The sequence below is a fragment of the Macrobrachium rosenbergii genome, chromosome 52 (assembly GCF_040412425.1).
Source record: "Macrobrachium rosenbergii isolate ZJJX-2024 chromosome 52, ASM4041242v1, whole genome shotgun sequence".
Taxonomy (NCBI): Eukaryota; Metazoa; Arthropoda; class Malacostraca; order Decapoda; family Palaemonidae; genus Macrobrachium; species Macrobrachium rosenbergii.
In genome coordinates, this window is record NC_089792.1 from 9,938,215 (window position 1) to 9,958,214 (window position 20,000).

The 20,000-nt window shown below is 35.5% G+C and overlaps 1 long non-coding RNA gene across 1 annotated transcript; it reads left to right on the forward strand.

The window, feature by feature from the left end:
- Positions 1-8,091: 8,091 nt before the first annotated feature.
- On the forward strand, positions 8,092-9,901 carry LOC136833885 (uncharacterized). Its single transcript, XR_010851613.1, has 3 exons — positions 8,092-8,163; positions 9,580-9,656; positions 9,854-9,901. It is a non-coding gene; the product is annotated as an uncharacterized lncRNA (long non-coding RNA).
- The last annotated feature ends 10,099 nt before the right edge of the window (positions 9,902-20,000 follow it).

Sequence of the window (20,000 nt, forward strand, 5' to 3'; positions counted from 1 at the left end):
TGAGGGACGAATGGGCACGTTACCTAAAAATTCAATGTGCCTCTGTTGACCTAAGCATTGAATTATGCACCTCGTTGTTTTGTTAGGATGGGGAATGAGAGAGAGAGAGAGAGAGAGAGAGAGAGAGAGAGAGAGAGAGAGAGAGAGAGAGAAACTAAGACATGCCAACACAGGAGGGCCTGCCAACACGGGAGGGTCTCTCTCTCTCTCTGGTAATATCACTCTCTCATGCTCTCTCTCTCTCTCTCCCAGACTAATAAATACAAAAACATACGAAAAAATCAACCCTTTTCCCTCGAATTTAGAACGATTCCACAGCCCCGTCTCATCAACACTCTAGCTAGCCACATCTTCCCGTCTGCCATTATCTCGGGGATAAGAAAACAACGCTGTCACGATGACAGCGGCTTAAAAATACACCTTTTTAAAGGGAAATAACGCGTCTGATGTGCTCAGGCAGTGAGGAATGGGTGGAAGAAGGTGTGAATGAGAGTTAAGGTCAGAAGGATTAGAGTTAGAATTAGAGTTAGCTTAGAAGGTCAGAAATTAAAAGATTAAGAATTTAGGCGAGCAGAAGGGTTTTGTCGAAGGATTACAGAAAGGAATTATTTCAAATTAGGGCCAAGAGGGATTATGCTCAAAGATTAGAAATAAGGGCAGAATATTAGTTAGAAAGATTAAGGTCAGAAGGATTCTTAAACAGAATTTATCAGAAGCATTTCTTTATTTATAAGAAAGAGAAGGATTAGAGTTGCTTAGAGTTAAGGGCAGAAGGATTAGAGACCAGACCAGCATTTTACTTAGATTAAAAGAAGGATTAGAATTATAGATTATTAGAGTTACAATCAAGTCTGTTGTTAGATGTTAGCCATTTGTTACTTTTTAAGGGCAGAAAGATTAGATTTGATTAGAGTTAAGGTCAGAAGGATTAGCATTAAGGGCAGAAGGATTAGAATTAAGAGCAGGAGGATTAGAGTTAAGAGCAGGAGGATTAGAGTTAAGAGCAGAAGGATTAGAGCTAGGGGCAGAAGGATTAGAGTTAAGGGCAGAAGGATTAGAGTTAAGACTTAGATAACCAGAAGGATTAGAGTTAAAAACAGAGGGAGGTTAATTCCATTTTGTTGTTGAAATGACTTCAAATTTGGCAGAGCTTATGCTCGTGTAAAGAAAAATTAATAATAGATTGCAATAACGTTTTATTACCCTTTTTATAAGAAACGCTAATTTTTCAACCATTTAGTTGCTTTGCCTGTTATAATTGTTTTTCCATAAGATGGGAAAAGTATTCATTCGATAATCAAATTATCATTCATTTTAGGTCTCTTCAACTAGGATGTTTACCGACATTTTTTCTTCATTATTTCTGTGTATGTTAGTTTCTGGGCCGTTTTAATTAAAGATTTCAAGGGGTCTCAAATAAGACATTTTCGGAACAAAAAAATGTAACTTAGGAAAGGCTGAAATTCCTGTATCCATTTCATTTCCCACTGTTTTATTCGTAAGTTTTCAGACGTCAAGAAAACTCAATACTAAATACTGGATTCTCAAAATCAGACAGAGAATCACTATAATTAACAGAATCTATCGGCTCTATCTATCCGGCAGATTCTGTTGACTCTAGTGCTTCTCTGTCGAATTTGAGGACCCAGTATTTATTTATCAAGTTTTCTTGACGTCTGAAAACTTACGAGGCAAAACGAATGGGAAATGACATTCTTATAGGAATTTTAGCCTTGTCTAAGTTACTATTTTTATTCCAAAGTTAGCGTGCAGAAAACTCTGACCGATTGGTCACGAAATTTTTTTATAAATACCCCCCAAAAGCTAACAATAAATAGAATATGCTTCGATCAGAGAAGCAGAGTTCCTTAAAATATTTTATCTTTTGACATAAATCGAAAGTCACCCCTTTTCTCAGTGTGGCATGTCTACCCGGCAGCAAATTCCCGAGATGTATGCTAGTATAGCACCAACCGCGGTTGGGTTGGGTTAGGTTAGGTTAGATTGCTACAATTAGAGAAATTTGGGTTTGGGAAACATGATGAGATGATTTTGAAGAAAATTCTATGGTTAGTTTTTAAGATATGGCGTCCCGCTTTTTTCAGGGAAAGGTTCCGGTACTCGGTTACATTTAATTGAGCCACCACCAAGTTGATGTTTTGAGTGAAAGCATTTCTCTCCCTGACGTTAAGCTCCGGAATTCTTTCTTAATTTTCCTTAACGCAGTGAGTTGTAGTGGGTCACAATAAGATCCGTAAGAATCGATAGAAACTTAACAATTATCCTTATGTTCACCACCGACTAGGAAACTATTTACTCAGGAGTGTGTGTGTGTGTGTGTGTTTATCTATGCTTGTTTCATTTAAAGTTAAATTATAAGCTATTAAGGGTACATTATTCTGAGTGTTCACCTCATCTAAAAATAAAAACAAGCTCATATTTAGGATATTAATAAGAATAATGTTCTATCTAAAAAGAAGCCTCGGTAACATTTCCAGTTTACTTTGTCATTTTAAACATTCTCAGTTACAATTGTGTCAGATCACAGATGCTCATGAAACATCACTGTCATTTTATCTTTTTGCGCGAGCGACTTCAAATTTAATGCGTCTTGATATGTTGAGTCATGCACTCGTAATATCGCCATTTTCCCGAAAGTTGTTATTTGCTCAAGATAATGAAAGTCTGCAACACTTCTTTCTTTCCCCTTATGCTAATGGCCGAGGCGATTTCTCCTTTCCCATCAAACATTTTCCCCCCCCCCTCCGTCTGATCTTAGTCATCCTTTCTCTCCCAGTTATGCACCCCTAGCATCCATTTCATCCTTCCTTCTGTCATCCTCAAAGGATCCCAGTCCCTCCCTCCCCGTGGGCCGGGAGAGAACCCACGGGGCCAGCCCAGGATAGAAGCCTTCACCACTAAAACGCCCACCCTGTGTGTATCGTATGACAGGTCCCCATGGCGGGCCACTCTCGCGTTCTCGCGCTTCAAAACAAATTGCCGAGGAACAGCTTGTCGTTGATGGTATAGAGGGAAAACGCGAACGTTATCTTATATATAAAAGTCTAACAAATGAATCTTGGTGATATATTTGCCTTAATTAGGATGCTTGCTCCCATAGCAGTCACCTCTGCACAAACCAGTCGTGAACAGAACTACTGTACATACAGTTGAAAACAAACTGTTCTGGAACAGCCTGTCAGATATGCTGCAGATTGAAAACGCGGGGTTTATCTTAAATGTAAAACTTTAACAAAAGAATCTTTGTGAAATGAACTCAGTACTTTTACTGTTTGCCTTCATTTAAACACTTGTTCATATCGCATTCAACTTTGCGTACACAAGTCGTGAGCACAACTATATACAATTAAAAATAAATCGTTGTGGAGCAGCCTGTCGTTTATGCTATAGACCGAAAACGCAAAGCTTATCTTATATAAATAAGTCTAACCAATGAATCTTGGTGAAATTAACCAGGTACCGTTACTGTTTACCTTAATTTAAACGCTTGTTCCTATAGCATTCAACTCGACATAAGTCAAGTCGAGCAATACTACATACAAATTGAAAATAAATTGTTTTGGAACAGCCTGTCGTTTATGCTATAGACTGAAAGCTTGAGGCTTATCTTATTAAATAAGTCTAACCAATGAATCTTGATGAAATTAACCAGGTACTTTACTGCTTGTCTTGATTAAGACGCCTGTTCTTTTAGCAGTCACCTCTGCACGAAAATGCGTGAGGTTCATCTTATTATAATATAAAAGTCTTCCAAATGAATCTTGGTGAAATTAACCAGGTACTGATAATAGCTACCTTAAATAAGATGCCTTTTTATACAGCTTTTCCGGCGTAGCTCACGCCAGTCATGGCCAAAACTACATACTACAACTCGTCCGAAGCCGCGTTGCATTCGCAGGCTTTTTGTGGATCCCTCGCGATCAAATGAACGAACTGGGTATATCCACTTTCATCCTTTTTTTTATCTGTGGCCTTTTGCAGATTATGTCAGACCCGCCTGTGACGGCTGTGCCTGGCTCTCTCTCTCTCTCTCTCTCTCTCTCTCTCTCTCTCTCTCTCTCTCTCCCTTCCGCGAGGTTAGGATTGTTTATGTAAGCGGTGGAAGGGAGGGAAAAAAAAAAAAGAAGTGTCGCTTGTCTTGTCCTGCCTGGTGGAATTCTTCCTCCCTCCACAGGAATGATGGTTATTGGCGCATGGATGTCATCTGGATGGGGAATGGAGTGGGTGAATGGAAGGGGCAATTCAACTCTTCCTATTCAGAGACGCGGGATGAATAGAATGCACATCACTGAAGGATATAGTAATAGCAATGATAATAATCACTATTATAATTATCATCATCATCAACATTGGCTCCAGCACTGCGTGGCCCTAAGGGACTCAGTAATGGTAATATAAACAATTTTTATAATAATAATAATAATAATAATAATAATAATAATAATAATAATAATAATAATAATAATAATAATAATAATGTTGAGGATGGTCACTGTCATACAAAGATGATAATATCAATTAACTTCATGATGATCACAATAATGTCCTTGTTGCCAAGGCAAGATAATGAAAATTTCATTCACTGCTCAGTCATTTGTTCATTCATTCAATCACTGCTGAGGTCAGCATAATAACACCAGGATTTAAGGAAAATTAAGCCCATTAATGCACCTGCTCAGTGTAACTAAAGACTTAACTGGCTATATTTTATTCAGATATCTTCCGGATGTATAAAACTAGATTTCTGTTGTATATTCACGGATGATAATGCCTCTTGGAGAGTCGAAATATCTATTTCTAACCAACGTAACAAGTTCTAAACTTTTCTGATAATTGACTTCGCCTCCTCCGAGATGAAAATTAACCTTGTTGAAAATTGACAAATTTGGGGGAAAAAATCAGTCACAGGATTGCGAAGATTTCTAGCAGATTTTACTACTGTGGAATTCATTCTTTCTGCGAGTTCATGTCTTCTGCAGTAAGTTACACGAAGTTTACGAATAGCTTTTAAAAAGAGTGAAAACCATGTTTCCCACAACAAGCTAGTTAGAACGTTTAGGATAGTCACGGTAATGGGGTATGACTGTTGGCTGGACAAATTTTTACCGTCTAGCATTTAAGCATTATTGAATACTGACGAATTATCAGATCTGGTGGCCTGTTACAAGATAACAAAGATATAGGAGCTAAAAGAACTACGAAGTCGTTTCATATAGACCAACTATGTGTTACAGTTACAAAGAATTACGGATATTCTGGGCAACTGTTTTCTGTGATTGCAGTTTCCGGGAGAAAGTCAGGAAGTGGAGAAGGATATATTTCAAAATAGTTTCGAAATTCTTATTTGCATCTGTCCTATAGAATTTGAAAGAGTCTATGGACAGGAAGTTGGTATTCCCTATGGGTGTATATTACGGTGCCGCTGTTAAGAATTGTTGATAATCCTTCATTTTTATGCGCGAAGACGTTTAATTACTCAACGACTAGGAGAACCATTGAGATGTTATGCGCCTAGTTTCCATTGCTGATCAAATTGCCGTTGAAAAGATGGTTTATTTTTGGCTTCAGTTTTATCCTAAGGCGCAAAGGTCTTCACAGAGTGACTCATGAACACATAATTTGAATTCATTGTAGGAGATCCCGTTCTAGAAATTCTGTCTGAAAGAATGGAGTCTAGATTTTCATTCGCCTTTTAGATTCTATGCATCCCTGTTTGTTACCAAAAAAAAAAAGTTTAATGCTTTGAACAAGCTTACTTATATTTACATATACTCAGTTAGGCCCTGTTGAATCACGACGGTATTTGGAAGGGTGCCCACCGGTAAATTTCAAATATAGTTGGCACATTAGCTTCCTGGGGCATTGCTGAAACTTGGAACCTACTGCAGGAGTCTAATAAAAGCAGGATTTTACTAGAACGAAGCCCGAGAACCTAGCATTGTTTTCTGTGAAAGATCGGCTCTGTCCTTGATGACGTCGGGCGTAGTATATAAGTGCCCCGGATGTAGTTCGGGTAATTATGTGGGTTCGACCCGACGTTTACTCAAGGTGAGAGCTGATTCCCATATTGGAATAAGTCATCGTACTGGCTGCAGACTATCCAGCCCGGAATTGCTAACAACTGTAAAACACCTGTTAAGTATGATTATTTCAATATTATAGGTCAAGCAAAAGAAACATCAGAATTACTTATACTTGAGAGCCTCAGCATCAAATTGAAAGTCTCTTCTCTTAATCACCAAACTACGGCTGTTCCACTGTTTATTGCCTAATTTGGCTGTTTATATTTTCGGTTCTCTGGTCTGTACGTTTATATGAATTTTAGTGTGCTTTTTACTCTTGCTTTGAAAGGCTGGTGTTTGTCCCGCAAGTGTGTCTGTGATTTTACTGGTTTTGTTATTCCCTTTTTTATTGTGTAATTTTAAATTCTCTTCTTTTATGTTTAATGTGTGCAATTTATTGCATAGCCTTCAGTGTGTCTGATTTTACTTAGTGCCTAATTCATTTTATATAATCTTAATGCCGTGGTTTTTATGTATAATTTTTAAGTGTATTCCAGTGCATATATTTTCATACATTTGCTAATGTTTTGAAAGCACTCTAATATCTGAAATTTCATTTATAGATGTCCCTGATGATGTGTCAAAAGGTCACGAAACGTAGGATTAAACTACAGCACATGGAATCTGCTTGTTTTCCTGCACCCACTCCTTTTAATATATATATATATATATATATATATATATATATATATATATATATATATATATATATATATATATATATATATATATGTGTGTGTGTGTGTGTGTGTGTGTGTGTGTGTGTTTGTTGATAGCCAAATGCTCATGTCAACCGTTTATCATTGTATTTTACAAAAGGCCCAGATTCGAATCCTGGCCTTGGCAGATGAACATTTCATTTATAATGCCCCTTCGGCGTGATTTCTTCGTAAGTTGCTGTATAATGAATTCGATATTAAGTGATAACTGCGGCATCATATTTCTGAATATAACAAATTTATGCATATAATAGTAGAAAACTTCATCATTATATATATATATATATATATATATATATATATATATATATATATATATATGTTAATTGTGATTTGATATTTGTGATTATAACAAATTTGTGTATATCAGTGACAAAACTTCATTATGTATAGCCAAATGTACAGTCATACATATATCACACACTACACTCAGACACACATACCTTGTTCACGATTATATGGATTTAGAATCTCTATAAAGCGATCGTCGTTTGTTGCTACTAAGAATGTAGAGTAGACAATGCAAAGTCAGTTCAACATTGCAAATGTCTACTGTATATTGTTAGAAAAAAAAAAATTTTTAGGCTTACAGTATTCTCATCTTGCTATATAAATTACTTAAACCAATGTCCTCTCTAATATCACTCAGGAGCTGTCGAATTGAAAATCGGTAATGATTTAAATTAAGTATTTATTCCCAATCCACCCTTTTTCTTTAAACAAACAGGATGGTAAGTGGCCCTCAAGATATATCAGAAAATATGCATACTTATTTGACACAATGGACTTTTTTTTTAGGATGACAAACAGGCTAGAAAATATTCCAAACTTTGGACAAAAGTAGAGAATTACATACATAAATATCCATCTGGAAAACAGATGGTTGTCTTTAAATATACCTACTAATATACATTGTTAGAAAATTAAGACTTTTCCTTTATATGATTAGAATTCTTACAAAACGCGAATGTAGCAAATAAAAGACATAGCACGTTTGGTAGTAAAACGATTTCTATTCAGTATTTCATAAATATTTGGAGAAGATTTAGTAGAATGTCGACGAAGAAAATCGTTAAAAAGGAAAATACGTAAAGCTGAAAAGGTTTTACATGTTTATCAAAGTGCTTTCGGCCTTTTTTCTTTTGCCACGGAATTTTGAACTTTGAGCTTACTGTCCTTAAACTAACGTGTGGTTTTAGTTGTTCTTGGTGTTGGTTGTCAAAACCTGGCAAATCGTATCTAAAGGACGAGCCTTCTGCGTTTTGAGTGTAGTTTGGGTAAACTGGGCCATTCTGCGGCGTTCGGCGAGCATCGAGTGTTGCTTACTTTGTGATAGTTCGATTTCCAGTGCGCGTAAATGGGTAAACCAATGTTCAGATTTGTTTACTCAGGTTTTCAATTGAAAATCGGTAATGATTTAAATTAAGTTTTTTATGGATTTTTAACAAACAAGATTCCTTCAATATTTGGTGGATTTTTTTGGCAATGTACTTTTGAGGAGGCTTGGTGAAAAATTAGTCAAACTTTTTGAATTTGGTGAATTTTCTATTTAGGATTTCAAAACAGATGTTTGTTCTGTTTATTGATTTTTTGTTCGAAAATTAGGACTTTCCTTTATATGAATGTTAGTTCATTCAAAACTTGTAGCAAATTTTCTAACATTTAGGATTTTTGGTAGTAAAGAATTTAGTTCATTTTCATAAATATTTTTCTGAAAGTATTTAGAATTTCGACAGAAAATGTTAAAAGTTCATTCTGAAATCGTGAATTTTAAAGGCTATTTGTTTCCCGCTTGTGTGAATGTTAGTTCATTCTGAACTTGTGAATTTTTCTAGTATTTAGGATTTCACTTGTGTGAATGTTAGTTCATTCTGAACTTGTGAATTTTTCTAGTATTTAGGATTTCGCTTGTGTAAATGTTAGTTCATTTGTGATTGTTTGATTTTTTCGCGTATTTAGGACTTTCGCTTGTGAATGTTTTCATTCTGAACTTTTTTTTGAACTTTGGTGGATTTTCTAGTATTTAGGATTTCGCTTGTGTAAATGTTAGTTCATTCTGAACTTGTGAATTTTTCTAGTATTTAGGATTTCACTTGTGTGAATGTTAGTTCATTCTGAACTTGTGAATTTTTCTAGTATTTAGGATTTCATTTGTGTGAATGTTAGTTCATTCTGAACGTGTGAATTTTTCTAGTATTTAGGATTTCATTTGTGTGAATGTTAGTTCATTCCGAACTTGTGAATTTTTCTGGCATTTAGGATTTAACGTGTGGATGTTCATTTTCAATTTAGTGAAATTTTTCTAGTATTTAGTTTAGTAAGTGTGAATGTTTTTTATATTTTTAGGATTTAATTAGATTTCATTCTGGATTTGGTGAATTTTTCTGGTTTTTAGGGATTTCTCTTGTGAATGAAATTCATTCTGATTTTAGATTTTTATTCTGAATTTGGTGGATTGTTCTAGTAGTTGGTGTTTGAATTTTTAGTTCATTCTGAATTTGAATTTCTAGTGTTAGTTTCACTTGGTGTGAATTTTAGTTCATTCTGAATTTATGAATTTTTTGGTATTTAGAATTTAGTGATCGTTCATTCTGAATTTGGCAATTGACGTTTTCTAGTTTTTTACTAACATTTTGGGATTTCACTCTTATTTTGTGATGGTTCATTCTGAATTTGATTTTTTATTTGGGATTTTACTGTGATTAATCCATTCTGAATTTGGATTTTTTATTTAGGTGTTCACTTCATTTTTGAATTTGGTAAACTTTACTTTTCAGAATTTAATGAAAATTTGTTCATTGTGAATCTCATGAATCTTTAACTTCTCATGTTACGATTCCACTTTGGTGTGAATGTAAGTGCATTCTGAATTTGGTAAACTTGTTTTTAGGGTTTTAATATGCAAATATTTTAAGTTATTAAATTGGTAGTAACGATTTCGTGATATATGAATACTCTCCTTAACTGTTAACTCCTCTATATGGAAGTGTCACCTTTTAAGCTTAGGTATATGATGGAGCATAGTTGATGCAATGCATTCTTCCTCTTCAGGTATCCGCGTTTATGCCTACTCGGTGATGTCAAGGCCCGTTACTGATGTATTCAAAAACCACCGAATTTCCATCTATTTGGACAATGGACTCATGACGGCGAATGTCTTCCCCGCATCAGTATTCAAGAGGATAGGTAAATAAAGAAGATAGTAGTGAAAAAGGTGAGTGTTTTGTTTCTTTTGCTTTAATTTTTTTCTTATTCCTCCACCCCTTGAGGGGCTGTGCCCCCAAGGGGTGGAGGTACTCCCTTGAACTCATTATGGTAGGACGGAAGTCCTGCCATAATATAGTTCCTGGGAGGAATGGGTACTAGGTGAGTGTTCCTAAGTTTGTTTGGGGTTATGAGTTAATTACTTGAAAGTTAGTTCAGTTCAGTTTTGTTCACTTCGTGATTATAAATATAGAGTACGTTTGAGACTGAAGTCTCCAATAAGTTCATAAGTTTTAATTTTCCAAAATAAGGGTTCCTTAATTGTAAAAGACTTCATTCATAGTACATTTTTAATGTACTTTTTATGGCCTCGCTATTTACATTAAAATTGTGATCCTGGTTAAGTGTTGGTTAATGTTGTACGAACTGATTGGTTATGAATATAGTTGGAAAGGTAATCCCGACTTTTATAGTTTTTAATGTTCAAAATTTATCAGCTTGTTCCTGAATTTAAGTTCAGTAACCATTGTGCCAGTCTGAGAAAGGATTATAATTTAGGTTTAGGGTAGTAAGGTTATATTCATCACTAGGGAAGTCTTGGCGTTTTGGTATTTAAACCTGTTATTAACCGGTCTTTGTTCTCTTCTCCAGGTTATTTGATGATACTGGTGTGACCTGGTTACTGAAACCAGCGAAATATTCTCGTCAGAAGTTTTCCCTGTACTGGGAGTAACTATTGGAATTTAAACCTTGTGGCCGAAAGCGTATGATATTGAAGGCGCTGGTTCCTGGACTGGGAGAAAGTACTGGCTTTTAACCTTCGGCCGAAAGCGTATGCAGTTGAACGCGCTGGTTCCTGGACTGGGAGAAAGTATTGGAGTTTCAGCCTTGTGGCCGAAAGCGTATGCAGTTGAAGGCGCTGGTTCTGGACTGAGAGGAGCTATCGGTTTTAACCCTGTGGCCGCAAGCGTACAGTTTACATTAAGGGCTCTGGTTCTGGAATGGGAGAAGAGCTATCGCGGTTAACCCTGCGGCCGCAAGCGTACAGTATACATTGAAGGCACTGGTTCTGGACTGGGAGAAGAGCTATCGCAGTTTTAACCCTGTGGCCGCAAGCGTATACATTGAAGGCCCTGGTTCTTGGACTAGGAATATCTATTGGAGTTTTAACCCTGCTGTTTAAAGCGTATGCAGTTGAAGGCACTGGTTCCTGGATTAGGAGAAACTTAGATTTTTAATCCTGTGGACGAATTTCCCTTTTCTTTCGAATGTCATGGGTAGTAATAATGAACAAAAGGTCTTAAAATTAGTGGTGAATTATTTATCCTCAGCTTATGGTTTTAAAGAAGTTAAAGGTAACATAGCTAAATTGTTGGTTAATGGCTTGCCTTTTCAGAAGGCCTAATATGGGTGATATAAGTCCTGAGATTTTGAAAGTTACTAATGACTTTGAACTTTTTGGAAGGCCTAAAATGTCTTGTCCTTGTTAGACTTTAAGAAAGTTATATTTAATTTGAACTCTTTGGCAAGGCTTAAAATGGCTGATAAGTCCATTAGACTAAGATAAAATTAATTTGAACTTTTTGGGAAGGCTTCATAATAGTCCTTGTTAAAAGACTAAGTAAAATGAATTTCAACTTTAAAGGCTAAAGAATTGGCTAAATGAATTTGAAATTTTTTGCAAAGGTTTAATGTGTTAAAACGAATTTAAACTAGGTTTAATGAATTTGAACTTTGAAGGGTTAATGGATTTTTTGAAGGTTTAATGAATTTGAACTTTGAAGGGTTAATGGATTTTTTTTTTGGAAGGCTCGAGTCTTTTTTTAGACTTAGTTAAAATGAACTTTAACTTTGAAGGCTTAGAATTTGAAGTTTTTGGGAATGCTTAATGGGAATGCTTAATATAAGTAACTTGCATTAAAAGTTAATTTCAACTTCAAAGGGTTAATGAATTTGAAATTTTTTGGTGGCTTACGTCTGTTAGACATTTAAACATTAACTATGAAGGTTTGCTTTAAAGGTTTAATGATTTGGAACGTGCGTAGGCGTAGTATGTTGTCCTTAGACTTAAAATGTATTTTAACTTTAAAGGCTTAATGAATTAAATTTTTGGGGAGGTTTTATGCAAGTCCTTGGTAGACTTAAAGTTGATTTAAACTTTTGAAGGGTGAATGAATTTCAACTTTTTTGGGAACGCTTACACTAGAAGTTAGAATTTATTTGAACTTTGGAGGTTTAATGTATTTTTAACATTTTGGCTAGGTTTAATGTAAAACTTGTGAAGACTTTAATCAAAAGTTAAAATGATTTAACTTAGAAGGCTTAATGAATCTGGAACGAATTTGAAATTTTTGGGTAGGCCTAATATAAGATTTTTGGATAGGCTTATGTCCTTGTTGGACTTGAAATGAATTTCAACCTTGAGGGCTTAATTGATTTTATCCTTTTTAGGAAGGCTTAGATTTTAGTTAAAATGAATTTCATCTTTGAAGGTTTTCAAGTACTTGATGGGTGATAATTTCCCGAAACCATTGATTATAGTAAGCATTCAGCTATGGGGAAATTGAGTTTTAACTCCATGAGACTATTAGACCTGGATTTAGAGAACTGCAACGAGTCTTATTACACAATACGGAATGGTTAGGAACTATAAACTGTTGGTCTTTGTCTAACATGGAACTTTTTTAACGTCTGCCTTAAAACTATATTTAAAGTTGTCTTTGATCAAAGAATATTGAGAGGAATATTGAGAGTTGGTATACTCTAAAAATAATGGTAGTATTCCCAAGTTCTGAACGAGGTACCGATTCATTTACTGATAAAACTAAGCAAGCTGTTGATAAGCTTGCATTTGTTGTTTTGCGGAGGCAGTGAGTGTGCTAAGCATTTCATATTTTAGGGAAAGTAGTCAAACTAAGGAAAATAGTCAACCAAAATAGGGAAGTACGGCATTAATAAAAAAAATTACAATTATTCAAGGCTACAAGGATATGTAAGCTTGTGGACTATATATACAGAAAGTCGACTTGGGTCGTGCATTATGCAAGAAAATAATTTCGTGTAGATAACACGAGTTCAGTTCATCAGTAGTAGTAGGCTTAGTACGAGCAGGATACCAGAATGTTGATAGGAGTGATATTCAATTTGTTTATAATTTTCATTGTGGAAAGACCATAGTCAATACTAGAGCAAACGCTGAGCACATTGTGAATATCTGAGCATTGAATTACTAGGCCGATCCTAAATAATGGGTCATTCGGTTGTCTGCGCGGACAGGGCAGTGCCATCGTTACATTAGATTTCCTAGAAGTGGGTCTTACTTCCCAACTACTAGATGCTTGAAAAAGTTAGTCCTCCTGGCCTCTGTAGGCTCACAGGGCAGGCGCCTGATCTCCTGTTAGGCCTATGACACGTGGCCAGTGTGTCTAGAAAATAAAACAAATCGGTAATTGCTAACAGGTTTTAGTCTATAAAAAAAGGAATACTTCTACGAACATTTGAGTATATTTTCTAAGATACAATTAGCTTAATACCGTTTAACGGTGTAGCCAAGGTGAATTTAATGAAAGAGTAACTTCAGGATCTTGAATAGTGTAACTTCGTGAAATGAAGGGGTGATATTCTCTGTACAAACCACTTGCTCCGTAGGTGTTTAGTTCCGTCAGTGCACCTCACGCTGTGTACTGTTGGCGTTACTTGAGGTTCTTTGCAGCGTGTCTTCGGCCCCTAGCTGCAACCCCTTTCGTTCCTTTTACTTTACCTCCTTTCATATTCTCTTTCTTGAATCTTACGTTCCACCCTCTCCTTACAATTGATTCATAGTACAACTGCGAGGTTTTCCTCCCATTACACCTTTCCAACCATTTACAATTTCCGTTTCAGCGCTGAATGACCTCAAAGGTCCCAGTGGCCTAAATTCTATGTCAAGTTCAACCTAGCGGCAACCCCTTTCATTCCCTTAACTGTACCTACAAAAAATTGTTAATGTAATTATGGCCGGTACCAAGTATATACAAATTACAGCTTAATATAATTTAAAGTTGAAGCAGTTGGCCTTATGAAAAAGTAAGCATCTCGTCCACATCACTCCGTTATGGACAAGCTTTCAGGTATTTCTCTCAGTAACCTAGATGTTGTGATGCTAGTTTTAATAGTCATATTTAATCAGTCAAATCAATCGTTCCATTCTACTACCATCGTCCAGGTGAATTCAAGAGTAGCCAGTTTTCGATATTCTTTATATATACAGTATATATAATATATATACGTGTGTGTGTGTGTGTGTATTTGTGTGTACAGTATGTAGTATATATATAAATATTTTAAGATATAAACAATATTTCATGTACATATAAAATATATACATATATAGTATAAATATTAAATACATTGTTTCTAAAATACATATAGATTATATACATAAATATTATATATGTATATATATAAATATATATATATATATATATATATAATATATATATATATATATATTATATATATAGATATATATATATATATATATATATATATATATATATATATATATATATATATATATATATATATATATATATATATATATAATTAATATGCGCAGCGGAAACAAATTGTGCAGTTTGTTCGCGTTAACGTTCAGGTGTGCCAGACCAGGTATTCCTGAATATTAATGGCGCCCTTAATAGGGCGAAGCTAAAATGATTAAAGTAAGAATTATGATTTTTACTTCATGCGTATTTGCATAGAACTGCGTGAGACCGGTGAGCAACTAACATGTACCCGGTTGTTTTAGGAACAAGAGCCCGTGCTGGCATAAGGCCAGATTAATCACGAACAACATGATTATTCATTGTTCTAAGAATATGCGTTATTGTTTACTTATATTTTTGTTTGTAGGAATTTGTAAATAGGTAAAATATTCCAAAGACAACCTTAATATTCTGAGAAGGATTAGTGACCGCACGAATTAGGACACCAATGAATTACGGTATGTAAGCAGTTAGTTCCTCATTGGGATGCAAAGCTTTTGCAACGCGATCTGAATTTATAACCTGAACTGACGCTGGGTGTGGGCAGCAGTAAGAATAATATATTGATATTTGGAACGAAAAACTAGAGAAAGGAATAAATACAAGCAAATGCCTTCTAAGAAACTAGCAGATAACGAAATGAGTTGTAAAGCAGATACACTTTGTAACTAGTAGATAATGAAATAAGTTGTAAAGGAAACAACCGTTTAGTTAGGAGCTGAAAACATCGTTTAGAGACAGTTTTAGTCCAAAAGTGATCTCGTTTTAAATGGGCTCATGGTAAATGTTTTCGTCTATTTTGGAAGTTAGCTATTGACGCTTCAAATTGAGAAATCTAAAAAAAAAGAGTACCAAGTCGTAACATTGAACTACATTGATTATTTGTAAAATGTACACGTTAAAAACTGTCAACCCGAACGGTAGGATAAAATTATATTGTAAATTTTTTGGTAAATTTAAATCGACTTTGATAAAATTCTGCTTGTAATACTGTTAAAACTAAAATATTGTATATTTTCTATAGTAAACGATAAAAAAATTATTTTGTTGAGGTAGCTGTACAGTACATGATTAATTTAATGCTTCTCCATCATTTTAAGAACATAAATGATCTACTGATACCCTCGAATGATGTTTCAGGACATCCTGTCTATGCGGTTTTAGTTTTCTGTAAAAGAAAACTATTGCACAGGCTTTGTCTGTCCATCCGCCCTGAGATCGTAAAAACTACTGAAGCTAGAGGGCTGCAGATTGGTATGTTGACCATCCACCCTCCAATCATCAAACATACCAAATTGCAGCCCTCTAGCCTCGGTAGTTTTTATTTTATTTAAGGTTAAAGTTAGTAATAATCGTACTTCTGGCAGCGCTATAGGTACCAACAGCATAGGCCACCACCGGACAGTGTCTTAGTTTCATGGGCCGCGGCTAAGAGTTTTATGGGCCGTGACTGAGACCACCACCGGACAGAAAACTCGATTGCGCCGAAGAAACTGATTAAATCTTTGTATATCTTTTTAAGCCATCTCTGAGAAACTTAACTTCATTGATTAACGAAACGAGTCTAAAAAAATGCTAGCAGACAACCTTGAAATTGAAGGTTATATAATTGTTAAAAGGCTAAAATTAAGAGATTAACAATGATGATTTTCATTTCATCTTTATTTCCACAAAAACTGCTTATTACTAGAGGGGTGGCCGGTAATAAAGTCACGGGAAGAAAGTCACAGAAACGAAGGCACAATTTTGGCTAGGATAAAAATCACAGGAAAAAAGTCACATTAATTCATTTTTTTTTTTTTTGTACGGTAATCCCCAACGGTCTTGTACTAAACACGCCGCAAAGGTGGGTACATACCAGGTTAAAACCCATGGGGGTCACTATGTAGGAAATATTGATATGAATTTTTTTCTGTGACTTTTTTTTCTGTGACTTTTTTACCTGGATTCAGTAGAGGGTAACTAACGTATTACGGGCTGTTTCAGGAACGAGAGCTCAAGCTGGCGTATGGCCAGGTTAACCGTCAACGATATTATACAATATTCATTGTTCTGTGGTTGTATGCTATGGCATTTTTATTTCTGTTTATCAAAATTTGGAAATAGCTAAAATATTCAAAAGAAAACCTTAATATCCTGAGAAGGACTAGTGATAGCACGAGTCACAACTTCAGTAAATCAGGGTATTTCAGCCTTGGACTCCTTATTGAGACGCAAAGGTTTTGCAACGCGATCTGAATTAATAATTTGAACTGACGCTGGGTGTGGGTAAGCGTAAGATATTGCTATTTGTAATTAAAAACTAACGGAAGCAATAAAAGCAGCGTACACACTCTGTAACTAGCACAGAACGAAATAAGCTGTAAAGGAAACAACTGTGTAGCGAGAAACTGAAAACATCGTTTACAGACAGTTTTAGTCCAAAAATCATCTAGTTTTAAATAGTCTCATACGAAATATTTTTATCCATTTAGGAGGTCATCTATTCACGCTTCAAGTTGGGAAATCGTTTTTTTAAAAGTACCGAGTAGTAATCTGTTGAGTTACAGATTACTGTAACGCTTCTTGGTCTTTTTAAGAACCGGATTGATCTAGAAATAGCCGTGACTGGTGTTTAGTGGCGTCCCACTTTAACGGTCTTTCATATTATATCCAATGAAAAGGAATTATAGATTCCTTACAACTCCATCTTTTCATTTCTTAAGGCAATTAAAGGCAGACAGGCATCCTCTTCAAGTAAAAACCAATCACAGGATAATATTTTGATGTCGCATTCGATTAAAGCTGCTCTGGAGGTTAACCAATGAGTGCGGCGTCTAGAAGGGCCTGATGCTATGAGACTAGGCCTATGCATACCTTGTTAAAGTTAATGGTTTCCTTTTAGTAGATGCTACTTTTGTGGATTCGTTTAGGCCTACGGGGGAAATTGAAGAGGGCCGGAGAGAAAAGTACAAGGGAGAACATCGGGTATATGAGAGCGAGAAAAGATTCACCGTGAGTATAGAATGTTACTGAAGGTAGGAAGTTTTTGGTAAGAAATTAGGTGGATAAAACGAGGCAGCATAATATTGACACCTTCTTATGTGAAGGGGATTCTGTGGTCTTTTTGGCTTAGGAAGTTGTACTGTTGCCTTGTCCATGTTTTTCGATCCCATATTTCCGATTTAAAAAAGTCCCTTTAGTTTTCTGTAAAAGAAAACTATTGTGCCGGCTTTTTCTGTCCGTCCGCACTTTATTCTGTCCGCACTTTTTCTGTCCACCCTCACATCTTAAAAACTACTTAGGCTAGATGGCTGTAAATTGGTATGTTGATCATCCACCCTCCAATCATCAGCCCTGTAGCCTCAGTAGTTTTTATTTTATTTAAGGTTAAAATTAGCCATAATCGTGCTTCTGGGAACGATACAGGATAGGCTACCACCGGGCAGTGGTTAAAGTTTCATGGGTCGCGGCTCATACAGCATTATACCGAGACCACCGAAAGATAGATCTATTTTCGGTGGCCTTGATTATACGCTGCAGCGGCTGTACAGAAAACTCGATTGAATTTTTTACTTGTTTTTTATTAAGAAAATGAAAATTGGTCCAGATATTAGGAGTTATTACGATAGCACGATAATACCCTCTTTCTGGGTCAGTTCATGTAATTGATTTATGAAAATTTGGCTGTTAGGCCAAGCACTGGGGCGCTTTCAGCTCTTCAGTGCTTAAGGTGAAAACAGGGAGTTGAAGGAGTTGGACAGCAAGATGAAAGAAAGGAAGTGGGATAAAGTTAGGTACAGTAAAAGTTTAAAAAGTTGGTACAGTTAGGTGTCTCCCCCTACGGGACGTCTGTCAAGTAACTTCTCACCTGCCTCAATGTAAAGTTTTCTTTCAGTTAATTAATGTTAACCTTTATAGTTTTCTAGTCAACTCTGGATGACAGAGGCCTGTGCTTTGTCATTCTTAAATTTCAAATTTCAAAGGACACGAAAATGAGGTAAAACATTTATGCTCTCTCTCTCTCTCTCTCTCTCTCTCTCTCTCTCTCTCTCTCTCTCTCTCTCTCTCTCTCCTCCACACGCACATCTCCGTTTCGTTATCTTTTACCTTTAAATTCACTCGTGTTATTGTGAAGCGTTGGTGTCAAAATTTAGCTTGGTCGACCCATGTCGTGTGAGGAAAATACAAAACACGTCTAGAAAGTTAACATCTCGAAAGCAGTGGAAGAAAGGTTCAAGCTTTGTGCGTTTGTAATTCGCATTTCTTACTGCTTGTTTTTCAAGCATTCGCTTTGCATTTTTCTGTAAAAGAAAACTATTGTGCCTGCTTTGCCTGTCCGTCCGCACTTTTTTCTGTCCGCCCTCAGATCTTAAAAAACTACTGAGTCTAGAGGGCTGCAAATTGGTATGTTGTTCATCCACCCTCCAGTCATCAAGCATACCAAATTGCAGCCATCTGGCCTCAGTAGTTTTTATTATATTTAAGGCTAAAGTTAACCATAATCGTGCATCCGGCAACGATATGGGACATGCCACCACCGGCCCGTGGTTAAAGTTTCATGGGCCGCGGCTCATATAGAATTATACCGAGACCGCAGAAAGATAGATCTATCTTCGGTGGCTGTACAGAAAACTCGACTGCGACGAAGAAACTCCTGCGCATTTTTTATTTGTTTAGTACTGTTATACGTATATTACATTTCACTATTGCCAAAAATATTGATTTCACCTAGCGTGATAGTCACACAGTATAACTTCGTTATCCTTAAACAACTTTATAATTATTTTGTGCTGCTGATGACTTGAATCAATACTATCAACGTCCATTTTTTAAAATTGTTAATTACTTTTATTTCGCTCAAAGAAACTTGCATAAGTAAAGCAAACGAATTTTGTTTGTAACGCATCGATTCCCGCATCTTTCCTCATTCGATATTGTACGTTTTCTATACTTTAATAATTTACACTTTTATTGCGACATTTTTTTTTTTTTTTTAGTATTTGACTTATTTTTTTGCCTTCATTTTAACAATATCTGGTTCCTGATGATACACCACTGCGGTAAAGAACATATATATATAAATCTTTTTTAATGTTGTCCCACTTGCGTGCTGCAAGATGGATTAGTTTTAATCAGAAATTATTTATTTCTATTTTTAGGTTCCTTCCTGCATATTGTCGTCCTGAATAAAAAAAGAATGAATAAGTTGTCGAGCTGGGGTCATGTTCATGTCACTGATGTATTTTATGTACCGTTGATGGTCGTCATAGTCACGAAAAATAAAAAGATTAAATTGTTAATGCTTGGATAAGAAAAGCATGATTGGGGTTTGACATATTTTCTGGAGAATTATTCTGATATATAGTAAAAATGCATTTTGTTCAAGTCCATCCTTGTTTTTAATTGGGATATGTATATAATATATATAGTATATATATATATATATATATATATATATATATATATATATATATATATATATATAT